Below are 8,960 nucleotides of genomic sequence, written 5' to 3'. Positions count from 1 at the left end.
CCTTCCCCCCTTGGTATCCGTAAGTTTGTTCTCTACATCTGTGTCTCTATTTCTGCTTTGCAAACAAGTTCATCTGTACCATTTTTCTAGATTCCACATATAAGTGATATTATACGATATTTGCTTTTCTCATTCTGACTTACTTCACTCTGTATGACAGTCTCTAGGTTATCCATGTCTCTGCAAATGGTACTATTTCAATCCTTTTATGGCTGACCAATATTCCATTGTATATATGTACCACATCTTCTTTATCCATTCCTCTGTTGATGGACATTTAGGTTGCTTCCATGTCCTGCTATTGTAAATAGTGCTGCAATGAACATTGGGGTGCCTGTATCTTTTTGAACTATGGTTTTCTCAGGGTATATGCCCAGGAGTGAGATTGCTGGGTCATATGGTAGTTCTATTTTTAGTTTTTTGAGGAACCTCCACACTGTTCTCTATAGTGGCTGTACCAATTTACATTCCCAGCTACAGTGTAGGAGGGTTCCCTTTTCTCCACACCCTCTCCAATATTTATTGTTTGTAGATTTTTTGATGGTGGCCATTCTGACCAGTGTGAGGTGATACCTCATTGTAATTATGATTTGCATCTCTCTAATAATTAGTGATGTTGAGCACCTATTTATGTGTTTGTTGGCCATCTGTATGCCTTCTATGGAGCAATGTCTTTTTAGGTATTCCACCCATTTTTTCATTGGGTTGTTTTTTGTTTCTTTGAGGTGCACTGTTTATTTTGAAGAGCTGTTTGTATATTTTGAAGATTCATCCCTTGTCAGTTGCTTCATTTGAAAATATTTTCTCCCATTCTGAGGGTTGTCTTTTCATTTTTTTTATGGTTTCCTTTGCTGTGCAAAAGCTTTTAAGTTTAATTAGGTCCCATTTGTTTACTTTTGTTTTTATTCTCATTACTCTAGGAGGTGGGTCAAAAAAGACCTTGCTGTGATTTATGTCAAAGAGTGCTCTGCCTAAGTTTTCTTCTAGGACTTTTATAGTGTCCAGTCTTACATTTAGGTCTTTAATCCATTTTGAGTTTATTTTTGTGTATGGTGTTAGGGAGTGTTTTAATTTCATTCTTTTACATGTAGCTGTCCAGTTTTCCCAGTACCACTTATTGAAGAGACTGTCTTTTCTCCATTGTATACTCTTGCCATCTTTGTTGTAGATTAGGTGATCATAGGTGCATGGGTTTATCTCTGGGCTTTCTATCCTGTTTTATTGATCTATATTTCTGTTTTTATGCCAGTACCATACTTTCTTGATTACTGTAACTTTGTAGCATCAGGGAGCCTGATGCCTCCAGCTCCGTTTTTTTCCCTCAAGATTGTTTTGGTTATTTGGAGTCTTTTGTGTTTCCATACAAATTGTGAAAATTTTTGTTCTAATTCTGTGAAAAATGCCATTGGTAATTAGACAGGGATTGCACTGAATCTGTAGGTTTCTTTGGGTAGTATAGTCGTTTTCACAATATTGATTCTTCCAATCCAAAAACATGGTATGTCTCTCCATTTGTTTGAGTCATCTTTGATTTCTTTTATCAGAATCCTATAGTTTTCTGAGTACAGGTTTTGTCTCCTTAGGTAGGTTTATTCCTAGATATTTTATTCTTTTTGTTGCGATGGTAAATGGAATAGTTGCCTTAATTTCTCCTTCCAGTTTTTTGTTGTTAGTGTATAGGAATGCAAGAGATTTCTGTGCATTACTTTTGTATCCTGGTAACTTTACCAAATTCCTTGATTAGCTCCAGTAGTTTTTGGGTTGCATCTTTAGGATTTTCTATGTATATTATCATGTCAACTGTAAACAGTGACAGTTTTACTTCTTTTCCAATTTGGATTCCTTTTATTTATTTTTCTTCTCTGATTGCCATGGCTAGGACTTCCAAAAACTATGTTGAATAACAGTGGCAAGAGTGGACATCCTTGTCATGTTCCTGATCTTACAGGAAATGCTTTCAGTTTTTCACCATTGAGAATGGTGTTTGCTGTAGGTTTGTCATATATGGCCTTTATTATGTTGAGGTAGGTTCCCTCTCTGCCCACTTTTTGGAGGGGTTTTATCATAAATGGGTGTTGAATTTTGTCAAAGCTTTTTCTGCATCTATTGAGAAGATTATATGGTTTTATTCTTCAGTTTGTTAATATTGTGTATCACACTGATTGATTTGCATTTATTGAAGAATCCTTGCATCCTTGGGATAAATCCCACTTGATATGGTGTATGATCCTTTTAATGTGTTGTTGGATTCTGTTTGCTAGTATTTTGTTGAGGATTTTTGTATCTATGTTCATCGGTGATATTGGCCTGCAATTTTCTTCTTTGTGACATCTTTGTCTGGTTTTGGTATCAGGGTGATGGTGGCCTTATAGAATGGGTTTTGGAGTATTCTATCCTCTGCAATTTTTTGGAAGATTTTGAGAAGGGTAGGTGTTAGCTCTTCTCTAAATGTTTGGTAGAATTCACCTGTGAAGTCATCTGGTCCTGGATTTTGTTTGTTGGAAGATTTTAAATCACAGTTTCAATTTCAGTGCTTGTGACTACCTTTCTAAGAATTTATCCATTTCTTCCAGGTTGTCCATTTTGTTGGTATATAGTTGCTTGTTGTAGTCTCTTATGATCCTCTGTATTTCTGCAGTGACTGTTGTAACTTCTCCTTTTTCATTTCTAATTTTATTTATTTGAATCCTCTCCCTCTTTTTCTTGGTGAGTCTGGCTAAAGGTTGATCAATTTTGTTTATCTTCTCAAAGAACCAGCTTTTAGTTTCATTGATCTTTGTTATTGTTTTCTTCGTTTCTATTTCATTTATTTCTGCTGTGATTTTAATGGTTTCTTTTCTTCTACTTACTTTGGGTTTTGTTTGTTCTTCTTTTCCTAGTTGCTTTAGCTGTAAGGTTAGGTTGTTTATTTGAGATTTTTCTTGTTTCTTTAGGTAAGATTATATTGCTATAAACTTCCCTCTGAGAATTGCTTTTGCTGCATTCCATAGGTTTTGGGTTGTTGTGTTTTCATTGTCATTTGTTTCTAGGTATTTTTTTATTTCCTCTTTAATTTTCTTAGTTATCATTGGTTATTTAGTAGCATATTGTTTAGCCTCCATGTGTTTGTGTTTTTTACAGTTTTTTTTCCTGTAATTGAATTTCAGTCTCATGGCATTGTGGTTGGAAAAGATACTTGATAAGATTTCAATTTTCTTAACTTTATTGAGGCTTGATTTGTGACCCAAGATGTGATCAGTCCTGGACAGTGTTCAATGTGCACTTGAGAAGAAAGTGTATTCTGCTGCTTTCAGATGGAATGTCCTGTAAATATCAATTAAGTCTATGTGGTCTAATGTATTGTTTAAGGCTTGTGTTTCCTTATTAATTTTCTGTCTGGATGATCTGTCCATTGGTGTAAGTGGGGTGTTAAAGTCCCCCATTATTATTTTGTTACTGTCGATTTCCCCTTTTATGTTTTTTAGCATTTGCCTTATGTATGAGGTGCTCCTATGTTGGGTTCATTAATATTTACAATAGTTATATCTTCTTCTTGGATTGATCCTTAATTATTATGTAGTGTCCTTACTTGTCTCTTGTAATAGTCTTTATTTTAAAATCTATTTTGTCTGATATGCATATTGCTACTCCAGTTTTCTGTTGATTTCCATTTGCATGGAATATCTTTTTTCATCCCCTCACTTTTGATCTGTATGTATCCTTAGGTCAGAAGTGGGTCTCTTGTAAACAGCATATATACAGGTCTTGTTTTTGTATCCATTCAGCCAGTCTATGTCTTTTGGTTGGAGCATTTAGTCCACTTACATTTCAGGTAATTATTGATATGTATGTTCTATTGCCGTTTTCTTAACTGTTTTGGGTTTGTTTTTGTATGTCTCTCTTTTTTAAAATCCCTTCCTCTTTTGTTTTCTTCTCTTGTGTCTTTTGCCTAGAGAAGTTCCTTTAGCAATTGTTGTAAAGCTAGTTTGGTGGTGCTGAATTCTCTTAGATTTTGCTTGTCTATAATGCTTTTGATTTCTCCATCAAATCTGAATGAGAACCTTGCTGGGTAGAGTATGTTTGGTTGTAGGTTTTTCCCTTTTTCATTTGAGATATTGCTTTTTTTCTTAGCATATGCATTTATTGCTATAAACCTTCCTCTTAGAACTGCTTTTGCTGTATCCCTTAAGTTTTGGTCTGTTAAGTTTCCATTTTCATTTGTTTTGAGATATGTTTTGTTTCCATTTTTATTTCTTCTTGTCCCATTTGTTATTTGAATGTATTGTTTAATTTCCATATATTTGTAAATTTTCCACTAGTGATTGGTTTCTAAATTTAATACCATTTGTGGTTAGAAAAGATACTTGATATGATTTCAGTCTTCTTAAATTCATTAAGCCTTGCTTTGTGGCCTAACATATTTTCTATCCTGGAGAAGGTTCACTGTATGCTTGAGAAGAATATGCACTCTACTACTGTTGAATGGTCTCCATTTCCATTAGTTTCATTTGGCCTATAGTGTTATTCTAGTTAGCCAGGACTGAGGTTGGCAGGCCTGTTACCTGAGGCATGGGTGGAGATGATTCCTGATGGGTCCCTTTGGTGGATGTGCTGGTAGCAGGAGGGTTCTGCCTGATCACTGCTTAGTACCTGGGTAGGCATAACTACTGCTGGACTGCAGGTGGGCAGGCCTGAAGCCAAGTCACAGGGCTGCTTCAAGGTCTGCAGTCAGACAGGTATTGGGCCTGCCTCTGCAGGAAAGATGAGAATGTCCCCCAGTAGATCTCTGGGCAGGCAAGGCTGCTGCTGGACTGCACCTAGAGGCTGAAGCCAAGTCACAGGGCTGTTGCAGGCTCTGCAGCAAGACTGAGATCAGAGGGCCAGCTTCAGGGCACAGATGCGCATATCTCCTACCTGGCCACTGGATGAGCAGGACTGGCACCAAGAGGGACTGGAATGAGATCACAGACTGCTTCAGGATCCACAGCCAGAACTGACGTTGGCAGGCCTGTTCCCCAAGGCATGGGTGGATGTAATTCCTGCTGGGTCCGTTGGTGAATGGTGCTGGTGGCAGGACCGAGGCTAAACAGGGCTATAGCCAAATCCACAGGGGGACAAGATTATTTCTAGGTTTGTAGCCAGAACCATAGTCAGTGAGCCTACCATCTAGGCATGGGCCTGCCTTCTCAAAGCTGCCCTCTTTGGTCTTGGGCTCTCCCAGGTTTTCACAGTCTTTTACCTGGATTCTTAAGCTCCCACACAGGTACTTTTGTTCATGCTTGGCTGCCACATTATTTTTTCTGATGAGGGGTTCAAGCAGAGGAATCTCCTATCCCACTGTCTTGCTAATGTCACTCTCCAGGCCTTAAAGTTTAATTTAATTCCACTTTTGTGTGAGAGAGATTTGATTATGATTAAATGTAGATTTGCCAAAACAAGTAAAGGGGGATGGAGACCTAATCAAAACTTGCCTCAGAGATTATTAAAGCTGTCTAAATACTTTTAATTGTGTCCAAAATGCACAAGGTTATTTAGAATTAGCTTGTGTTAATTTGGCTTATTCTTTTAAACATCTAAAATATTTGTGAATTTGAAGAAGTAAAAGCAAACTTTCTAAATTGTTATCAAATGGCTAAACAAATTTAATTCCTTCTTTCACCAGGATAAAATTGGTGATGATTTCTTCCAAATTTTGTGGATATACACATTCAAACAGATATTTTTTCTTCTTCAATAAGTTCCTGTTCTGAATAAGCAAATAATTAAGGCTCAAAACACTTCTGTGGAGGTAGAAAGAGAAATGTTCTCCAATGTATATCTCTAGGAGGAATCTTAATAGGGAAGAAGAGGTCAAGAAAATAAATACATCATCTTCATTAGGTATTTTGATTACTCAAGTTTGAGGGGTTTTCTTTTCCTTCAATGACAGATTCAAATGTTAAACTTTATTTATATATTCATGTAATGACTTTAAACAGTAGAATAATTGGTTGATGCCAGTTGTGTACATTGTTCTCATTTTTTTTTTTTTACTTTGCATATCCAGAAAGTGTTAAAGTTGCCTTGACTTATATAAGAACAGAGGAGAGTCATAGCCTACTCCCTGAGAATCTTATCAAGGTTCTATAAACTATGAAAGAAACAAATATTTATAAAATAGGAAAATACAAAAAATGGGAAATAGAATGTTTTCTATTCATCTCCTTATTTAGAACACATAAACCTTTATTATATGTGCACATATTGCACTCTTCGGCATATAATTATTAGTGCACATTATGAAACTACATTTTTATATATTAATATGCTACAAAGTGTGGTGCAACATACATGAAATTCCACAAATCCTTAGAGACTAAAAATAGAGAAAAACAGCGGGCAATATCTTATTTTCCTTCTTGGAATGAAGAATGCTTAGTGAATTTGTGAAGAAAGAGCTTCTATAGAAGAGAAGACATGCTCTGACAGAATGTGGGGAAAACTGTCCTAAACAGCTGATTTTTTTTTGTTTTGTTTTGTTTTTTGTTTTTAAATATTTCTTTTAGTTATTTATTTGGTTGCACCAGGTCTTAGTTGCAGCAGGCAGGCTTCTTAGTTGAGGCATGCATGTGGGATCTAGTTCCCTCACCAGAGACTGAACCTGGGTCCCCTGCATTGGCAGTGCAGAGTCTTAACCCCTGTGCCACCAGGGAAGTCCTGAGAGGAAAGGTGATTTTGTTTTATCATAAAAAAATACATGGCTCTGTAAATAAGGTCAAAGGAAATGAATTGCAGATATGTAATCAAATCTCTCACAAAAGTTTTCTAAGCATGGATCATTTCATTTCTTTGCAAATATTACAGCTAATTAGCTGATGTTGATTCCATCAATTTGTTTTTCAATCGTTCTTGGGATAATGTTAAAGTAGGCTTTGATATTATACTAACGATTCTCTAATGATGATTTTCTTTAATCATGACATTGTTAAGATGGTGCCAAAAGATCTGGAAAAGTTCCAGGTTTCTGGTTACCTCAAAGAACATAGGAAATCAGGTTTGTATGTTGAACCCCAAAGTAGCATTTGAGGTCTGAACTAGAGTGGGAGACTCCATAATGACATGGTTCAGTGTTTGGATATTCATTTTTGTATGTTCTTTTCTAAATTTTTCTCGACTGTAGGACAATAAAATATAGCTGCCATAAGAACCAAAGCACAAGATACTGACAAGGGGAAATTAGACTATGCGGCATTTATTTCTGACAAGAAAAATGAACATTAATGACTGTCACATACATTTCTCACAAATTCTTTCTACCAAATACATCAATTCATGGATTTAACTTTGGTGGTGGTCATTATTGGTATTTCTTCTCTCAGCTTCCTTGCTTCACAGGCCCTATAGTAGTAGGTCTATTGATTTATTTTCTTTTACAAAAGACTTTATTTTTTAGAGCAGTTTTAGATTTATAACAAAATTTCAAATGTTGAAACAGTCTCACATGTCTGGGGTAAATAACACTTGGTTGTGATGTGTAATTCCTTTCATACTTTCTTGGATTCAATTTACTAATATATTGTTGAGGTTTTTTGCCTTTATATTCATGAAAGATGTCGATCTGTATTTTCTTTCCTTGTAATGTCTTTGTCTGATTTTGGTATTAGGATAATGCTGACCTCATAGAATGAATAAGGAGGTATTCCCTCTACTTTTATCCTCTGAAAGGGATTGTAGAGAATTGGTAGAGTTTCTTCCTTAAATAGTTGGTAGAATTCACCAGTGAATCAATACGGCCACGGTGCTTTCTGTTTTGAAGGGTTGTTAACTATTGATTAATGTTTTAAAATTTACAAAGGTCTATATTAGGACCTTCTGTTCCATCTGTGTGAATTTTGGCAGATTGTGTCTTTTAAGGAATTGGTGTATTTCACCTAGGTTTTCAAATTTGTGAGCAAAGAGTTGTCCCGTTTATTGATTTATTATCCTTTTATGTCCATGGAATCTGTAGCATTGTGCCCCCTTTAATTTCTGATACTAGTAATATGAGTTCTCTCTTTTCTTCTCTTTTATGAGTTCTTTCTCTTTACTTCTTCTTTTCTAATATATGCATTCAATGCTATAAATTTCCCTCAAATTTTGATGTTTGATTTCTACCTACTGGATACATTTATTTCTTTTAATTTAATTTTTCTTCCATTTTTATTGAGATGTAGGTGACATACAGCACTGTGTAAGTGTACAGCATAATGATTTGACTTACATCATGTAATGATTATCATAATGAGTTTAGTGAACACCCATCATCTCATATAGATACAGTATTAAAGAAATAGAAAAAAAATATTTTTCTTTGTTATGAGAACTCTTAGAATTAACTCTCTTTTTTCCCCCCCAAGCTTAAATACATGTTTATTGAAAGCATTCATTAGTTTACATACTGAATGGGACATAATTCATGTATTCTAAATGACACATTATAAAATGCATTTATGATTTTCTGAACTAATATCAATTACAACATCACTAGTTCAATATTTTATTTAAAATAATATTTTAGCCCACTAAGATTGAAAAAAGTATTTAATAAGTATATGATTCCATTATGACACAGAGTAGCACAGTAATAAAAATGTACATATTGTAGTTGGACTACCTATAATTTCACAACGTACAGCCTTACTTTACTTTTTAAAAATTTTTATTAAAGTATTGTTGATTTACAATATCATATTAGCTTCAGGTGTACAACATTGTGATTCAGTATTTTTATAGATTATACTCCAGTTAAAGTTATTACAAAATAATGGCTATATTTCCCTGTGCTGATCAATATATCCTTGTTGCTTATCTATTTTATACATAGTAGTTTGTATCTCTTAATCCTATACCCCTATCTTGCTGATCCCTTCTTGCCTCTCATCACTGGTAATGACTAGCTTATTCTCTTTCTATCTCTCTGTTCCTGTTTTATTATGTATATTCATTTGTTTTATTTTTTAGAT

This window comes from Phocoena phocoena, chromosome 5 (genome assembly GCF_963924675.1).
Source record: "Phocoena phocoena chromosome 5, mPhoPho1.1, whole genome shotgun sequence".
Classification (NCBI taxonomy): domain Eukaryota; kingdom Metazoa; phylum Chordata; class Mammalia; order Artiodactyla; family Phocoenidae; genus Phocoena; species Phocoena phocoena.
The sequence above is the reverse complement of the archived record's forward strand: the minus strand, read 5'-3'. Positions refer to the sequence as shown.